Below are 19,168 nucleotides of genomic sequence, written 5' to 3' on the forward strand. Positions count from 1 at the left end.
TCCCTAAGTCGTTCCTCATAGGGCATGGTTTCCAGACCCTTCACCATTTTTGTCGCCCTCCTTTGGACACGCTCCAGTTTCTCAATGTCCTTTCTGAATTGTGGTGCCCAGAACTGGACACAATATTCTAGGTGGGGCCTGACCAAAGCAGAATACAGTGGCGCTATTACTTCTCTTGATCTAGACACTATACTTCTATTGATGCAGCCTAAATTAAAATGTGCTAGTTTCAAAGACAATTTGAAAGAAATCTGCAACAAAATTCTATAGCTTAGAGTTCTTCTTTTTGGAGTGTCAGTCATATCTTTTCACAGGATGCGTGTGTGCATGTGCCTTCAAGTTGCCTGTCGACTTATGGTGACCTCATCAATTTCATAGGGTTTTCTTAGGTAAGGAATACCCAGAGGTGGTTTTGCCAGTTCTTTCCTCTGAAATGTAGCTTACAGCACCTGGTATTTGTCCAAGTCCTAGCCAGAGCTTCCCCTGCGTAGTAGCCAAGATCAGATGGGATCTGGTGTCTTTAGGGTATTTAGGCAATACTCCATTCCAAATCCTTTTTGGTTCTCTGCCTCCCACCCCAACCCACGACCATCATTTCTGTTACCACTGAACATGCTCAGTTCTTGTTACCCTATCTGGGGGTATTTTCTTCCCACCTTGGGGATTTCCCCCCAGAATACTTTTTGTGCTTTTGCAAACCTTCATGTTTTCTTAAGTCTATTAACACTCCCTTCTTATTTCTGGATGGTAACATTTTTGTTACATATGCATCCAAACTTGGATAACTGAATTTGCTGTTGTTGTTCTGCTAGGATGATGATGATGATGACGATGATGATGATGATGACGACAAGGATGATGACAATGTATGTTCCACCATTCTACCAAAAGTTGAGTTGAGAACAGTTTACAATAAACTTAAATTAAATAAATACAGTTAAAACATAAGTAAAGAAGAACATAAAAGATGATATGAAGACGAGGAAGATAATGATAGTAATAGTACATCTGTAGCTGAGTGATTTCTGCCCACAGATGAGGTACTAAGTAGGCTGGCAGCATCTGTACCATCCAGGAGCTGCAGAGAGTAAACTCACTTCATTTTTAAATCAAGCATTTTCAGTTGGGTTGGAGTCTTCAATGCAGAAAAAAGGCAGTCATCCTAAACTTAAGTCTTTTTAAAATTAATTTCTTACATTACATGCCATCTTTCTTCCAAGTTGCTCAAGGCAACATGTAAGGTTCTCCCCCCATATTCACTCCCCTTATTCATGCAACAACCCTATAAAGTAGACTGGAAGATTGTGGACCGGAACAAGCAGGCAGGGAAAGAGGCTCGATCCTGCTTTTTACCAAAGCGGGTCAAAACCCCAATGCCTGCACGGCTTGCTCCCAAGGCAGGCTGAATACGCATGGGCTGGCTGCATGGCACGGTGTCAAGCCATGCCACTGGGTAATACTTTTTTGTTTCCTCCCCACCATATATGTGCACCGTCGCACAAGCACACTGCCTGCGACCTCCAATAACCTTCCACGTCTGCCCAGATGCCACCCCATTGCATGGCTGCCCGTTTGATTGGCCAGTTGCACAGGCAACACTCCGCCATCGGTGCATTGTTGTGCAAGTGATACATTGGCAACACACAATCATGGAGGCCCCCCTACATGCCCCCTTCACCCCTCTTTACCCCATGCCCCCCTGTTGGACTGTCTAGTTTGTGTATGTTGAAATTACATTCATTGAAGTTGTTGCAGTCTCATTTCTTTGCTTTGCCATAGCCCTGTACTCATGTCGAGGAGTTTATATTAAGCAGCAAAGATGTACATTTCCAGGCTAAGTCGGAATAACCCAGTTTCTTTTTGCTCTGGGTTTTAACCACAGAGCATGCTTTTGGACTGGTTTCCAGCCACTTTCAAGGCAAGCGTTGTCTAAAACGTCCTGCTTTGAAAGCAGTTGGAATCTGCTTTATTTAGCCCATCTGTTTCACCCCTATGAATGCCTACTCACTGGCCATCTTCAATGTGACTAGTTAGCGTGGAGGGGGGGGGAAGACTTTGCACATGATTGAAAATACTCTTAAATTTTAAATATTCTAGGTGAGCCCTGGTTCAAATTCAGCTAAACTGTTTCAGAATTGCTGTCTGGGTATGAAGCAACACCATGTTATCGTTCCCTCTAATGATAAAGATCACCGAATGTTAATCCCATCTGCTCCCTCCTTTCCAAAGGGAAAACCGAAACAAAGGCCAACATTTGTCACATCCTCACTTCCAGCATGCAAAGAGTCCCAGCAGCTCTCAAGAATGGTTCCGCCTTTCTCCCTCCACCCCTTTTTGCCTTTGCGTTTACCAGAAGGCTGCATCTGCGCTACAGAAATAATTCAGTCCGACACTACTTTAACTGCCATGGCTCAGTGCTTTGGAGTTCTGGAATTTGTAGTTGTAGCACCGGAGATCTCTGACAGAGAAGCCTAAATGTCTCACAAAGCTACCATTCCCAGAATGCCATGGCACTGAGCCATGGCAGTTTAAGCAGTACCAAACTGGGTTATTTATCCAATGATGATGCAGCCTACGAAGGACCCCACTAAAGGCCTATATAGTCCTGTTCGTATTCCCTAGCAGTTGATTTTCAGAGGCACACAGGGCTACAGCTATCATGACTTGCAGCCACCACTATCTTTATCTTGTGTATTTCTCTGATCCCCTTTAAATGCTCTCCACCCTGGTAGCTGTGTCTTTTGCAAAAGGACAAGTCCATAGTTTAAACCAGAATCCCAAAATAGTGTACTTTTTCCTAAATGGGCAGTTGCTCTGGGGCGGCCCTTGGAAACTTTGTCTGCCCTCTTCCAGTTTGGCACTCTCCTTGGTCAGATGCAGTGACCAGAACTGTGGGCAGCATTGCACAGTTCTGGGTTGGATTGTTATTATGATACCAGCACTTTGCCTGTTTCAGACATACAAGACAGTTCTATCTGCTTTTTGTTGTCCAAAGTAGAAAAAAATTATCTTGAGTAAATGTAGTTTTGAAGAGTTGTTGGACCTTCTGTGCATCACTTGGTTACTGCAGCTTTGTTTGATACAGCTGCTGCCTTCCTTCAAAAGATATTGCATTACAGATGTGATATAAGATGATACCAATATCAGCCAAGTACCTTTTTCTCAGTCTAGCATGGTCTGCTCACACATACAAGATATCCCTTAACATAACAGCTACTAAGCAATTAATATTCAAAGATATAGCCATGTGAGTCTGTAAAATCAGTATGTAGAGATATGTTGTAACACCTTTGAGATTAACAAAAACAAAGAAGTTGGCAGCATGAACTTTGGTAGACTTGAGTGTACTTCCTCAGATGCATTTCCATCCAAATGCATCTGAGGAAGTAGACTTTAGTTTACAAAAGCTCATGCTGCCAACTGCTTTCTTTCAGTTAGTCTCAAAGGTGCTACAAGATCTCTCTACAAGCAATTCATATGTATGTGTGCATCAGGACCACTTGTATATTAAGAATCAGTACATTGAGATGTGTGTGATATCATCTTCAAAAGAGCTAGTGTGATGTAGTGGTTTGAGTGTGAACTACAACTCTTAAGATCAGGGTTCGATTCGCATCTAGGCCATGAAACCTACTGCCTAACTGTGGGCAAGTCACACGTTCTCAGCCTCAGGGGAAGACAATGGCAAACCTCCTCTGAATGAATCTTGCCAAGAAACCCCCATGATAAGTTCACCTTAGGGTTGCCATAAATTGGAAATTACTTGAAGTCACCCAAAAACAAAGAATCATCTTTAAAAAAGATCAGATCCTGCGTTTCTGACTTTCTGTTAATGCTCACATACAAGAATATTTGCTCATAGTCATTTCATCTTGCTCTGCTGCTAATTTTTTCCATTATATGGGGATGCAATTGGGGCCCCTGTGCTGGCTAAGGTACCATTAGTTTTCACATTTTCCTCCCATTGGAAGCCAGTTTTGTATTAGGTCAAAAGTGGGCAGTGTGTGGCTGTCCAGATCTTATTGGACTACGGTTCCCATCAGCTCTGGCCAGCATAGTCAGCAGTAAGAATAATGATAGATGCAGTGTAATAGTATCTGTAAGCCTACAAATTGTTCACTCTGGACTAGGGAACAGGAACGATGTTCTAAACTACAAGGACCTTTGGAGAGATCTAGGGATGGGAGCATGATTCATGTTTTTCAGATTGACAATAAGTATTGTGGAAGCGTTTTTCAGTCTTTACTGGAGGGTTTTAAAGTAGCATTTTATATTACAAATACACATTTTTGTAGCAGTTCAAAGCATTTCCCACCTATATACCCAGTAATACAACACCCTTGTAAAGTAGGCCAGCATTATAATCATTGCAGACTGAGAGGAGCAGGGCTAGAGAAAAATGACTTGCCCATGTCTACATGATTCTGTGGTTAGATTTTAATTAGGTACTTATCAGCTCACCTTTTAAGGGTGGGTTTAGATACTATACTGTACTAAATTCAGTATAAGGAAACTTAACAATGAGTGAGTGACAAACCATTGATTATTAACTTCACTCCAACCAGACCAAAAAACAATGATTTAAGGTAGGTTTCTAAATCTGAATTTGCAGGGCTGTATTCCTTGAGGCCTTCCCTAAAGGCACCAGATCCTCTTCAGATCTTGGAAGCTAAGCAGGATCAGACCGAGATAGTAATTGGATGGGACACGTTGCTAGAGCAGCATGTTCCCTAGGAAAGAGTGTTTCCCCTTTTCTCCAGTTTGTTCATTTGGGCCCATTTTTTCTAGGATCTCTATCCCATGTGGTAGAGCACAAATATTTGGACATGTCTATTCTACAGTCCAAAAACCTTTAGCTGCATTTCACCAGTACCTTGAGAAGCAAGTTGCAGAACTGAAGTATGTTGCATCTGAGGATTCCTTCCTATCCTTTCTTTAAAGTGAGCTGCTCCTGAATTCATAGTGATCTCCTTCAATGTGGCTGTTTGAGGTGCCGCACATCAATGATTTTGTCCAGTAGTAAAACCACTTCTTGTCCCATAATTTTGAGGGGGGGTGATCAAGCTTTAGCCATATAAGGATGGGCTGGGGAGGTGGTCAGCTGGTGTGGACCCAGGAAACCAACTTCATAACCTTCTTTTTTAAAACTCTCACATCCCCAGTTTAGTTTCTGCTATTGATGGAGACAGAAAATAATGGTCTGCTGGCGTCCAAGCATATGTTGACACATTTGGGATGGAAGAATCAGCCAGCAGTAGCAAGGTGTGGTACCGATGGAAGAACAGGGAGAAATGTAAGGTACTGCAGTTAGACAGAAAAAATAAAATGGATAGATATAGGATGGGGGACACCTGGCTTAACAAGATGACATGGGAAAGAGATCTAGGAGTCCTAGTAGACAACAAGTTGAACATGAGTCAACAGTGTGATGCGGCAACTAAAAAGGCCAATACAGTTCTAGGCAGCATCAACGGAAGTATAGTGTCTAGATCAATGGAAGTAATAGTGCCATCTATTCTGCTTTGGTCAGGCCTCACCTGGAATACTAGTTCTGAGCACCATAATTCAAAAGGGATGTTGACAAGCTGGAGCATGTCTAGAGGAGAGTGACCAAAATAGTGAAAGATCTGGATGCTGTGCCCTGTGAGAAGCAGCTTAGGGAGCTGGGTATGTTTAGCCTGGAGAAGAGACAGTTAAGAGGTGATACGATAGCTATGTATACATATATGAAGGGATGTCATATTGAGGATGGAGCAAGCTTGTTTTCTGCTGTTCTAGAGAACAGGACCTGAAGCAATGGATCTGAACTAAAGGAAAAGAGATTCCACCTCAACATTAGTAGAAACTTCCTGACAGTAAGAGCTGTTTGAATGTGGAACACATTCCCTCGGAGTGTGGTGGAGTCTCCTTTGGAGGCCTTTAAACAGAGACTGGACGGTCATCTATCGGGGATGCTTGGATTGTGAGTTCCTGCATGGCAGGGGGGTTGGTCCTCTTCCTATAATTCTATTGGAGATACTGTGATTCTCTTGGAGTGGACAATGTGTCATCTGCCAGGTGTTATAGATTGCAACTCCCATCAGCCTCAGGTAGCACAGACAGTAATGAAGGGTGATTGCAGCTGAGCCCATCCTTCTGGTAGCCAGTCCAGGGAAGATACAGGAAAAGAGATTCCACCTCAACATTAGGAAGAACTTCTTGACAGTAAGAGTTGTTTGGGGGTTTTAAGCAGAGGCTGGATGGCCAATCTGTTGGGGATGCTTTGATTGTGAGTTCCTGCATCGCAAGGGGTTGGACTAGATGGCCCTTGACACCTGGACCTGACAGACAAGAGCCGTAATGCTCAGTAGTGGGGCATCTGCTTTGCACCCTGAAGGCCCCAGGTTTGAGTTTTGGCCTCTTGAGGTTGCACTGGGAAACAACTCCTACCCAAAATCCTGGAGAGCCTCTGCCCATCCGCCTTGGCATCCTTGCGGGGGTGATGTGAGTGAGTGTGACTTCCTCCAAGGCTATTTCCTGTGATGAAAGCAAGAGCCGTAGGTGCCAGGTAGAGCGTGCAAAAAGTCCCAGGCTCATCAAAGGGGGCATCTGCAGAACAGAGATAATGCTGTGTGGCTCCACTTGAGCTGCCATGGCTCCCTCCTACAGAGGCCAGGGATCTGTCGTTTTGTCAGGCACCAGCACTTTTGAGCAGAGAAGGCAAAAGGCCTTGTAGAGCTGCAAATCCCAGGAGTCCATAGGATCGAGTGGCAGCACGTAAAGTGGTCTCAAAGTGCATTATTTCTACAGTATAGAGTAAAAAGCCCCTGAAACGATGGTGAGCCACGATCCAAAACACACTGCTGAAATAATCCAGTTCGAGACTGCCTTAACTGCCCTGGCTCAGTGCTAGGGAATCCTGGGAACTGCAGTTTTGTGAGATATTCAGCCTTCTCTGACTGGAAGCCCTGCTGCCACACTAAACTACAATTCCCAGGATTCCCTAGCACTGAGCCAGAGCAGTTAAAGCAGTCTCAAGCTGGATTATTTCTGCAGTGTGTTTTGGACCTACGTCTGTAGACTCTACACAGAGAGAGGCAATGTGGTGTAGTGGTTTGAATCATGACTCTGGAGACGAGGGTTCGAATCCCTGCTTGGCCATGGAAACCCACTGGGTGACCTTGGGCAAGAAGTCACACTCTCTCAGCCTCAGAGGATGGCCATGTCAAACCTCTTCTGAAGAAACCTTGCCAAGAAAACCCCCGGATAGGTTCACCGCCTTAAGGTTATCATAAGTCGGAAACAACTTGAAGGCACACAACAAAAACAGGCTGTCTACAGTTTCCCAGGATGTGTAGGTGTATTGTGTTGCGTACCACATTGTTGTTGTGTGCCTTCAAGTCATTTTTGACTTAAGGTGACCCTAAGGTGCTCACAACGTGGCTGTTTGAGGTGCTGCACATTCATGGTTTTGTCCAGTAGTAAAACCACTTCTTGTCCCATAACGTTTTTTTTAGGATGGTGATCAAGCTGTAGCTTTATAAGGATGGGCTGGGCAGGTGGTCAGCTGGTGTGGACCCAGGAAACCAACTTCACAACCTTCTGACCATGAGTCAGAAATGACTTGAAGGCACACAACAACCCTGGGGTTTTCTTGGCAAGGCTTATTCAGAGAAGGTTGGCCATTACCTTCCCCTGAGGCTGAGAACATGTGACTGGCCTCAAGGTGGGCTTCATGGCCGAGGCGGGATTTGAAGCCGGTTCTTCAGAGCTGTAGTCCAACACTGAAACTCCCTCACTGGAGACCTACCTCTTTCCATTAAGGCTGCATCCATACTAGGGAAATAACCTGATTTGGCACTTGCCCTGGCTCAAGGGTATGGAATTCTGGGAGTTGGAGTTTGTTGTGGGGCCCAGAGCGGAGCACAACAAACTCCAACTCCCAGAATTCCATACCTTTGAGCCAGGGCAAGTGCCAAACCATGTTATTTTTCCAGTCTGGACACAGCCCTAGTCTCCAGTTGGCAAAACTCACTGTCTTGGGCCATGCAACCTGATGGTTTCAACTGCAGCTGAAGTCCTGTTCCCTATTGAAGACAGCAAAGACTTCGATGCTCTCAATGCTTCAAGGGGCCTTCCTTCCAATAAGACCTGAGAGAAAAAAGAAAGGAAGAAGGTAAAAGAAGCCGAAAGAAAAGCAGCATCAGAGAGAAATGGGGACGTTGCTCCTCCATCGCCTTGCCTCGCAGACATGGAAGTCGCCTTGAGCTCTTCTTCTCCATCGAAAGTGACTCGCAAGAGGCAAAGCCCTGTTTGAAACCAGAGACAGCGTGGCCTAGTGGTTTGAGTTACATGGCTCTGGAGACCAGGGTTCGAGTCCTGCCTGGTCTATGTGTCAATCAGCCATGGGTGCTTCCTACAGAGAGAGATGCAGTCTGGTGCAGTGGTTTGAATGCTGGGCTACGACTGTTTCAGTAGGAGTAAATAAGCCCCTGAAACGCTGGTTAGCTACGGCCCAAAACACACTGCTGTAACCCCTGCCTCAGTGCTAGGGAATCCTGGGAACTGTTGTCGCCTGCCATTCTCTGTCAGAGAGAGCACCGGTGTCACACTGGACTACAGTTCCCAGGATTCCCTAGCACTGAGGCAGGGCAGTTCTAGTGGTCTCAAACTGTGTTTTGGATCGCTTCTGTAGACCCTACAAAAAGAGAGAGAGAGAGGCTGCATCCACACTGGAAAGATAACCCGGTTTGGCACCGCTTTAAGTCTTTGTCTGGCTCAAGGCTATGGAATTCTGGGAGTTGGAGTTTGTTGTGGGCCCCACTCCAACTCCCAGAATTCCATAGCCTTGAGCCAGGGAAATTAAAACGGTGCCAAACCGGGTTATCTTTCCAGTGTGGATGCAGCCAGAGACAGTGTGGAGTAGTGGTTCGAATGGAGGCCAGGGTCCGAATCCGCCAAGGACAAGGCCGGGTGGCCCTGAGTCGGACTGGGCTGGAAGGGACACCGGCCACCGCCAGGTATTGGCCACCTCTTCCGCGGCGCTCCTTTCCCATCAGGGCCCTGGGTTCGAATCGCGCCGCGGCGGCGGCCTCTCGAGTGACTGGAGGAGGAGGAGGAGGAAGAGGAAGAGGAGGCTCCTCCATCCAGGGCAAGAGGGGGGACCGCGGGGGGCTCCTGAGTCGCCGCCGTTGCGCCCGGAAGGTGAAAGGAGGCGAGGAGGAGGCAGGAAGGCCGGCCGAGGAGGAGGAGGAGAAGCCAGGCGAGGCGGCGGCGGCGGCGGAGGCTGCTTCTGGACTCTGCGCTTGAGGCACGCGGCCGGTCGGTCGGTCTGGAGGAAGGAGGAGGAGGAGAGGCGCCTCGACGGAGGGACGGTAGAGTACGGCGCAGGGTGGAAGGTGCGGAGGGCGAGGAGAGTGGGCCCAAGGGCTCTATCGCCGCCTCTCAGCGAAGGGATGGGAAGGGCAGAGCGGGACGACGGTGGCGGAGGAGGAGGAGGGCCTGGCCGGGGATGGCGGCGGCGGCGGCCTTCGACGCCCCTCCGGCTCCCAGCGCAGGGACAGGGCGAGGGAGGGAGGGGGGAGGCCGGGGCTGATGGCCCCCGGAGGGAGCCCTGGCCGAGGCAGGTGTTGGGAGAGACCCCTCAAGGCTCGGCGCCCCGCTTTGGAGCCGCAGTGCCCCTTCCGCCGCCGCCGCCGCCGTCGGAGGAGGAAGAGGGACGGGGGAAGGCGCCCTCTTGGCCGCCGCCTGAGAGGGACCCCCGGGGCCAAGTCCCCGCAGAGCTCCCTCCCTCAGAGGACGAGCTCCTGAGGGGAGGGGAAGGCGACGTCGTTTGTGACCCCTGACCCTCGGAGCCCCGTGATCGCCTCAGGGGTCTGCGAGGGTGTTCTGTGTCTGAACGTGTGAATGGGCGACACGGGTCGGTCCCCCTGCTGCCCGCTCCTCCCTCCTCTCTCTCTCGCTCCTTATCTCCCTCTGGCCCCTCCCCCTCCCCAGGCAGGGCAAGAAGCCCCGCCCACTCCCAGAGCATTCCCACCCCCCCCCCCCCCCTCTCTCTCTCTCTCCGGACTCTGGCTCAAAGCGATACCCCTCCCTTATTCGCTCCACTCGCTCCTTCCCTCCTCCCCTCTCGGGCAGGGCCCGCCGCGGTGCAGCCTGGGAGCGGTAGTCCTCAGGCCGAGGCCCCGCGCTGGGTGGGCGTGAGGGGCCGCCGGGCGGGAGGACTACACTTCCCGGCAGGCCCCGCGGACACCACAGGCAGCGGCGGCAGCAGTCGGCGGCGACTCGCTCGCTCGCTCGCTCTCCTCACACTCGGGCTCCGCCAGAGCCTCCGACGCCGTCATCGTCGCCGCTGCTGCTGGGCAAAAGCTCTTCGGCGGCCGGGGACCTTCCTTCGCGGAGGCCCTTTCTGCCTTCCTCGCTCGGGCTCTTAAGGCTCGTTCGCCGCCGCCCCGGGAAGCAGGTGCGTGCGGAGGCTGCCCGAGGCTCCCTCTGGTTCTCTGTGTCTCCTTCCTTCCTTCCTCCTCTTTCTCCCTCGGGACTCAAAGGGAGGGAGCGGGGTTTCCATGGAAACCCGGAGCCGGCCTGGGACCGAAGAGGACCTTCCTCTCGCCGAACAGGAGCCCCTTCCTCCCCGCTCCCCGTCCGGGACCCTGACAGCCCGGCAGGCCGAGCGGAGAGGCCCGGGCCCTTCCCAGCCCCTCCGCGGGGTCCGCGGACGTCGCCTCGGGGCTGCTTCCTTCGACGGGGCGGACGGACCCAGGCCCCCTTCCTCCTCCCTCTTGCCTTCGCTGCATCTACACGCGAGAAACAGCCCGCTTTGACGCCGCGTTAACTCTTCCTGGCTCGAGACTATGGCATTCTGGGAATCGAGGTTGGTGGCGGCCCAGAAAACAAGGGCTGCATCCACATTGGAGAAGTAATAATAGCCCGGTTCTGGCACCGCTTTCACTGCGTCGGCTCAAGGCTATGGGATTCTGGGAAATGGAGTTTGTTGTGGGCCCCAAAACACACTCCGACTCCCAGGATTCCGTAGCCTTGAGCCAGAAAGAGAGTTAAAACGGTGCCAGACGGGGCTATTTCTCCGCTCTAGGCCCACAACAAACTCCAGTTCCCAGGATTCCATAGCCTTGGGCCAACGCAGTTGCCAAACCGGGTTATTCCTCGAGTGTGGACGCAGCCCTTCTGGGAACCCCCCACAAGCCTCGGTTCCCAGAATTCCATAGTGCTGAGCCAGGGCAGTTGCCAAAGCAGCTGTGGATGCAGCCCTTGTGTCTCTGGCTCCGAGGGCGGCCCTTGTGGCTCGGCCCTTGCTTCCTTCTCGGCGCGGCCTTCGGAGGCGGAGGGCAGAGGGGCTCTGTTTGGGGGCTTCCCCTCCGTCGGAGAGGCGGGTGGGGAAGGCAGGCTGGGGCTGCTCGGCTTCTCTCGGCCCCTTTCCCCCGAAGGACAGAGGCGGCGGCGGCGGCGGCGATGATGCCCCTGGCGCCCCAAGGGAAGCCCAGCCTCGGGGGGGGGGGGGGGGGGGGGGGGGGGAGGAAGGAAGGGGGCGGCGGGGGGGGGGGGGGGGGGGGGGGGGGGGGGGGGAAGCAGTGGGGAAATGGGCCCCTTTGGCAAGATGGGGGTCCTGAAAGGGCCTCTCCTCTTGGCCGCCCTTTGGCCAAGGGGCCTCCTTTCCAAAATGGGAGGCCAAGGAGGCAGAGAGCAAAGCGTGAGGAGCGGGGAGAGAAAAGGGGAGAAGGCAGGTGGGGATGATGGGCTTTAGGGCTTTGCCCATGCTGACCTTGCCCTCTCCCCCCCTCCCGAGGGGGCTGACTGAGAAAATAAGCCAGATTGGACCCTTGGTCTTCAGACATGCCATGCGCTTTTGGGAGGAGCTGGGGGGAAAACACTGAACCTGGAATATTTGACACCCAGGTTTCCCCCCCCCCGAAAGATCTGCATCATCAGAGGTGTGAACAGCTTCTGAATCGATTCAGATCGCTTTTGTGTCATTCAAGGGAATGGAGGCAGCTCCATTTTGATCCGAAACAGTGGCATGTATAAATCGCACAAGAGTTAAAGTGACTCGGAGAGATTCACGAACCCAAAACGTAATGGGAACAAACAAACCCGATATGCCTCAGTGCAGCGATCCACATCTCCTCAGGACAAAAAACTGAGTGTGAATGGCCTGAATCCACACTGGAGGAATAGTCTGGGTTGGCCACACTTTCACTGCCATTGAGCTCCACTCTGGTGCCACCACAAACTACCCTTCCCAGAATTCCATAGCATGAAGCCACGGCAGCGAAAGTGCAGCCAACCCAGATCATTTCTGCAATGTAGATGCAGCCCCCGTTGCCAACTGGAGCCACCTCTCTGCCTCCAACTTGGCCCCACAAATGGCAGCCCTTGCGTTGTCCATGTTTGCTGCCGGTCGCTTTCCTCTTGCCAAGAAAAGCGGAGCCTGGCGGTGGCAGCAGGGGAGGAGAGCGAAGGGATGGGACATTTTGTATGCGTGTGTTTTCAAGTTGAAACGGGAATTGAGAGAGGGAGGGGAGACCGATGTGCTTCAGGCATAGTGTCATTGCCTGGACACTGGCTCTGGATAAGGCGGCGGTGGCAGTGTGCTCTTCCTCCCTTTCCCAGTCTCCCTTTCTTTCCCCTTCCTTCCTAGGGATCTGGATAGGGTTTTCTTTCCAGCTTCAGTGAGGCTCTCTCTTTCTCTCTCTCTTTTATTTTAAGTGATGTTAATCTGTAGCTGCGACAGGTTTCCACGGTGAGGCTTCCCTCTTAAGCTGCAGTGAGGGGGAAAAAAGGAGTGAGAGGAGGTCTGTGTGGCCATTGCCCAGGAGAGGAGAAAGAGAGAGGCACGTAACCCGGCCATGGTTGGAAAGTTAGCCGGAGCCTGCCTTCGGTGAGGATGCGTTATTATTGTCGTTGTGTGCGTTGTTCCCCAAGACAGTGGATGAGCAGGTGTGCAGAGGAAGAGCGTTCCTTGTTGGTCGTGATGGGCATCCTTGCGTTGTTAGAGGTGGGAATGGGAGGAGAGAAAGGAGGGCTGGGTTTAACCAGGGACTTCCACAGTGAGGCCTTGCGCTCTACATACAAGCTTTCCATTGAAGCTGACGGGGTTATTTCTAGACTAGAGCTGGCACTGTTGTGATAAAGGTCTCTGCCGGGGGACTGCTTTGTTTCCAAAAAGAGAAGAGTTACCAAGGCTGAGCCTGTCTCAAAACTGCATTCTCTCAGCTAGCAATTCGGGGTGTAAACTGTGTTCTCTCTTTTATTCCGTGTGAGAGCAGCCCTCTCCATATATTCAAAGTCCTCAGTTTTGTTGTGGGTTGCCAGTGCTGACTCCTTTCCAGCTCTGAATATGCAGGTTTCATATGAATATAGCATAGCTAAAGCCAGAAGTGTGTGTTTTTTCCTGTTGGTAAAGTTTTGGAAACACCTCATAGTTGAATTTGTGACAGAGTCTGCACAATGAAGGGGGGATTCTTGTCAGGGAAGCGTGAGCCAGCAGGCATATTTAACAGCCCTTGTGTTCATACGTGGAATCTCATTCAGGAGGCTAATGTTTATATGCAGCGTGTCCGTGATTCTGAGACTGTAGTTTGGGAAGAAACATTTCTCTGTTCTTCTTGGGATCTATAAGAAACAGTGTTAATCTGATCGGCTTTAATAACTGTTGATGGAGGTTGTTTCCTTTTCAGCCTTTGCAAGCAGCAGAAGTAAATATATGAATTTCAGTTGCTTTTGCTGGCTGCTGAAGTTCTTGAAGCTGTACCAACACAATGGTATTATTTCCAGTGGATTTTGAGAGCATTTTTGAAATATATTAAAACATTTACCACCAACTAATTCTTTTCCAGTGTTTGGACCGTAGCTTCTACCCAACCAGTACAGCCATTGTGACGGGAATTGCAGTCTCATGCACCTAGAGGACTCCCAGCTTAGAATCATAGAACCATAGACTTGGAAGAGACTGCAAGGGCCATCCAGACCAACCCCCTGCCATGCAGGAGATCTAAATCAAAGCATACCTGACAGATGGCCATCCAGCCTCTGCTTAAAGACCTCCAAGGAAGGAGACTCCACTACACTCCAAGGGAGTTTGTTCCACTGTGGAACAGCCCTTACTGTCAGGAAGTTCTTCCTAATGTTGAGGTGGAATCTATTTTGCTGTAGCTTGCATCCATTGCTCTGGGTCCTAGTCTCTGGAGCAGCAGAAAACAAGCTTGCTCCCTCCTCAGTATGACATCCCTTCAAATATTTAAACAGAGCTATCATATCACCTCTTAACCTTCTCTTCTCCTGGCTAAACATCCCCAGTTCCCAGAGTCTTTCCTCATAGGGCATGGTTTCCAGACCTTTCACCATTTTAGTCTCCCTCCTTTGGACACACTCCAGTTTCTCAATGTCCTTTTTGAATTGTGGTGCCCAGAACTGGACACAATATTCCAGGTGGGGCCAGACCAGAGCTGAATAGAGTGGCACTATTACTTCCCTTGATCTAGACACTATACTTCTATTGATGCAGCCTAAAATTGCATTGGCCTTTTTAGCTGCTGCGTTGCACACTGTTGACTCTTGTTCAACTTGTGGTCTACTTGGACTCCTAGATCCCTTTCACATGTTGTCTCCTTAAGCTAGGTGTCCCCCATCCTATATCTGTGCATTTCATTTTTCTGCCCTAAATGCAGTACCTTACATTTCTCTGTGTTGAAGTTCATTTTGTTAGCTTTGGCCCAGCTTTCTAGTCTATTCAGGTCATTTTGAATTTGTTTGGTGTCATCTGCAAATTTGATGAGAATGCTCCCAATTCTGTCCTCCAAGACATTGATAAAGATGTTGAATAGCACTGGGCCCAGAACAGAGCCCTGTGGGACCCCACTGGTCACTTCTCTCCAGGATAAAAAGGAGCCATTGTTGAGCACCCTTTGGGTTCTGCCAGTCAACCAATTACAAATCCATGTAACAGTTGCCTTGTCTATCCCACATTTTACAAGCTTGTTTGCAAGAAAGTCACGGGAAACCTTGTCAAAGGCCTTACTGAAATCAAGATATACTATGTGCTAGAACATTGTTTGGGTTATGTTTTGATGTCTTTGCAGTAAATATTTATCTACTTTTATAAAATCAGTGCAAAATTTGTAACCTAAGGCTGTGCCCAGTTACTGGTTTTTTTTGTTTGTTTGTTTTTTGTTACAGCAGGTGTGGGAATATTGTGGATCTCCCAGCATTCTTCACATTTGGCAGTTAAGGCAGACACTGTTGGGAGCTGTAGTTCAGTAACATCTAGAAGGTCTCACAATTCCAACCCCTGTTTTGAACTCTCTCTCTCTCTCTCTCTCTGAGGGACTAGTTTAGAGTACTGCTTCTAAGAGTGCATCCTCACTGTAAAAATAATGCATTTTGACACCACTTTAAGTGCTAAAACTCCATCGTATGGCATCCTGGGGTTTGTAGTTGTACAAGGTCTTTGTTCTTCTCTGCCAAAGAATGCCAATGCCTCACAAAACTACAAATCCCAGGGTTCTGTAGGATGGAGCCATGGCAGTTAAAGTGGTGTCAAACTGCATATTTCTGCAGTGTAGATGCACCCTATGAGACCATGAAGGAGGAAGTCTCTAGGTTCTCCCAAGAACCAGCTGTCCTAAGCCATAGACGGGAATTGTACAGTCTCCCAGATGTACATCTTTATTTCCCAGTGTTCTTCACCATTGACTAGGATGGCTAGGGCTGCTGAGAGTTGCAGTCCACATAAAAGCTGCATAATTTCTACCCATAATTTATGTAAATCACTGTTTTACAGACTAGACTCACTCTATATGAGAATAATAATATTGACCTGTCTCACAGGATTGTTGGAAGAGATACCAGAATTACTTATGTAAAGTGCCTTGAACACCCTTAAACGTAGCAGCATATTCTTAGTACAGTACTTGTGTTTATCCATTGCTTCTCTTGTGCCAACCTTGTCCCCAGTTTGGACTGCCAGGAATTATGGTTTCTTTCAGAAGTGAGGGAAATAAAGTTGTAAGACAGTGTGGAGGGATTTGTTGTTGTATGCCTTCAAGTCATTTCTGACTGATGGGTTTCCTTGGCAAGAATTGTTCAGAGGGGTTTTTCCTTTGCCTCCCTGTCCCAGCGGCTGAGAGCATGTGACTTGCCCAAGGTCACCCAGTGGGTTTCATGGCCGAGCTGGGAATCAAACCCTGGTCTCTAGCGTCATAGTCCAATGCTCAAACCACTATGCTACCCTGGCAGGCATACCCAACAGGAAAGCTGTGGTTTCATTTGTCATATTTGTCTATTTCACAAATTTCATTGCCATGGCAGACAATTTCTGTTAGCAGCATTATGACCAGACAAGCTTTCATGTCTTCTTTTAGAGATGTTTAACAGTTGAAGTATACAGTAGCAGGAGATGGTGAAGAGGCAATAGCTTTTACTGGTTGGCCAAATCGCAGTGAAGAGTGAACACTGGCACATGACTGATGTTTCGTGCAACAATTTCTTATTCCCTTACCTTTGGAGACTTGAAAAGAACTTGAATGGCAACCACAGTTGAAACCTTGCATTCTCTTGCTTATATCTTCCATAAAGGAGACCCACTCACCTACTTCTTAGACGTTTACCTCCTCCTCTATTGCCTGCCATCTTATGTAAGATTCATCCTGGGTCTCTGTAGGGTAGCCAGTCCTCCCTTTCCTGCTTTTGTTCTTCTCATTTGTGACCTCCCCTCCCCAACTCCATCTATATATACTGTTAGTCTCTTCCATCTGTTTGCACCCTTCAAAATTTGCCTAGAACCAGGGCCAAGTGAAATGCAGCCCTCTAGATGTTGCTGGATTGCAGCTCCCAGCATGCCTCACCATTGCTGATTTTGGCTAGGGCTTCAGGGAGTTGTAATCATTAGCTGGACAGAAAACAGACTTGCAGATTTAGGACTATCAGGCATCCTTTCCACAGAGGACAGAGATCCTGGTGTATAGGTTCAGTGAGGCTTGCTCTTAGATGAAAATTTAAATTCCCAAGCAACAGTACCAAAAAAAAAAAAAAAGAAGTCCTGTGCATTGTCTCTGAGATGATTATGTACTAAAATGTCAGTTTTATCATTTCCAACATGCATGTTAAATATAGACTAAACATGACTTTCGTAGAGCAGTTGTGCAATGGAATAAATGCCTATGAAGGCTAAGGGATCTTATTCCTGGGGTGACACCTAGTTAACTGTGTTCAAAGCAACTTGCAAACAGCATATTGTCAAAGTTCATTATACAACCGAGTTTATCTGAGACTACAGGCTTATTTAATTTTTGTTATTGACCATGTTTCTGTCCTCTTACTGGAAGATCCTCAGGGCCTTGTAAATATGAATGATCTCAGGCTATCCTAGGAGCCTTGCGAAGCAGGTTAGACATGGAAAGCGGGCAAGGGGATACTAGTTTGGGGTCACCCAGTGAGTTTTATTGCTAACCTAGGACTGGGAACCCAGGTTTTCCAGGTTTTCTCTCAGTTCTAACCAACAGTTTTACTGAATATACTGCACTGTTGTTGGTGTCAGCTGAGTTTTGTCCCGTATTAGAATTTCAGGGACGTTTTCGTGATGTTTAGTGTATAATAGGAGAGAAATGTGCATTTATAGCATATTTGTTGTAAAGGATCTAAGCATTTTTTACCTTCAGGAAGTGAATTTCTTTTCTGAAACTTACATCTCCCCCTACCTTAAAACCCAGATGATGCATTGTTGTTGTTGAGAAATTTGAAATTCTTTGCTCAGCTGGGTGAGGGGGGGGGGGGGGGGAGTATTGCTATTTAGTGTGCTGTTTGGAATGTGGTTGTTCGAGTGCCACAGACACCTACTACAGACTTTTCCAATTTGGTGTCCTTCAGATGTGTTGGGCAGTGACTCTTGTCATCCCAACCAACATGTCTGTGACCATGCTGACACTGACTAATGGGAACTATAGTCCAAGACCTCTAGAGGATACCAGATTAGGGACATTTTTACCTGTTGGATAGCATATTGAATAGCAGCAGGATAGCATATGAGGAAACTGATGTAGTTTAACAGACAGACATACCCAGAGCTTCTAGCCCAGAATTCTATCTGTACCTTTGAGAATGAAACTGGGTCATTTAAAGGCAAAAGGTGGAGAGGCCCTTTGCCTGTTTTGGTATTTTCTCTCCTAGTTATTGAGACAAGACTGGACTGTTTGAAAAAGGGAAACAAACAAGATGCTTTTTCAGACCTTGCCTTGATAGACTGTTTCAATGATAGGATGAGCACTCCCATTATCATCTTCCACTTATTGCTTTGGAAGCAGGCAGGCCCAGTTTCCTCTCTTTGCAGCAATCCATTATGTTTAGATTAGCTGATACACCCGGAAAGGGACAACATGGTTGTTGTTTTTTAAAGGCTCACCCCTAATATATGCCCTGAAAACATAAGTGTTGGCCCCAGTTCTGAAGTCCTCCTTTCCCCTCCTCTCACTAAGGGATCATTCCTGTATCTTGTCTTTGAAAGGTCAGATATGTAGAGAGCCTAAGAGAGAGTGGTCACTCATTATGAGAAACACTGTGAACCCACACAATATACATGGCTAGCTTCCTACTGAGGACCAGCAGGGAGATATTGTGGGGAATGGCAGGAGGTACCTACCACTTCTCCAGGCCATTCCCTGTGCTCCTGATTCTTCAGCCCATCTACCCCAGCCATAGGAGCAGGAGTTTCTGCCATTGGGTTTCCCCAGTGAGCTTTGGCTGAGGGCATTTTGGCAAATTTCTTTGTGGAATTCTCTCTCTTCTTGGTGCCTCCCTCCCTCTTCCCAGAAGGAAACTCCTCATGGTCTCCTCAGGAACTTGCACTTGGACTTCCTGGGGATTTATTCCCCCCTCCCTCCCTGCACCCAGATACAGTATACAGTTTCAAGTCACTGGATTTCATTTTTCTGGTTAGGAGGGATTTTTCTTCTCCCTTTTTTCCCCTCTATTCCCTGGGAATGCCTCTGTCTGGCCCGCTTCCCACATCCTCCCTGGGAAGAAAAAAGAATGCACTCAACAATGTTGGTTTCTTTCGCTGCATCCTTCAAGAGGCCTTCATTGTGCCTCTGCCGCTGACCCTGTCCTTCCTAGCACGATTGGCAAATACATGGCGTCTAGCACAGTGCTGGTCTCTGCTCCTGGCAGCTTTCCTTTCAGT

At 48.6% G+C, this 19,168-nt stretch overlaps 1 protein-coding gene across 3 annotated transcripts in view; it reads left to right on the forward strand.

Annotated features, from left to right (window-relative positions):
- The window catches only part of BCORL1 (BCL6 corepressor like 1), a 55,933-nt gene that overhangs the window by 11,988 nt on the left and 24,777 nt on the right, over positions 1–19,168 (forward strand). The window contains exon 1 of one of the 3 annotated variants that reach the window (XM_042479237.1): positions 9,214–9,353. The exons of 1 other annotated variant lie outside the window; for it this stretch is intronic. The gene's annotated coding sequence lies outside the window, so the exon portion shown is untranslated. Of the gene's footprint in view, positions 1–9,213; positions 9,354–10,227; positions 10,442–19,168 lie in introns of those variants that run through there. One more of the 3 variants, XM_042479236.1, reaches the window with a different exon arrangement.

This window comes from Sceloporus undulatus, chromosome 7 (genome assembly GCF_019175285.1).
Source record: "Sceloporus undulatus isolate JIND9_A2432 ecotype Alabama chromosome 7, SceUnd_v1.1, whole genome shotgun sequence".
Lineage (NCBI taxonomy): Eukaryota > Metazoa > Chordata > Lepidosauria > Squamata > Phrynosomatidae > Sceloporus > Sceloporus undulatus.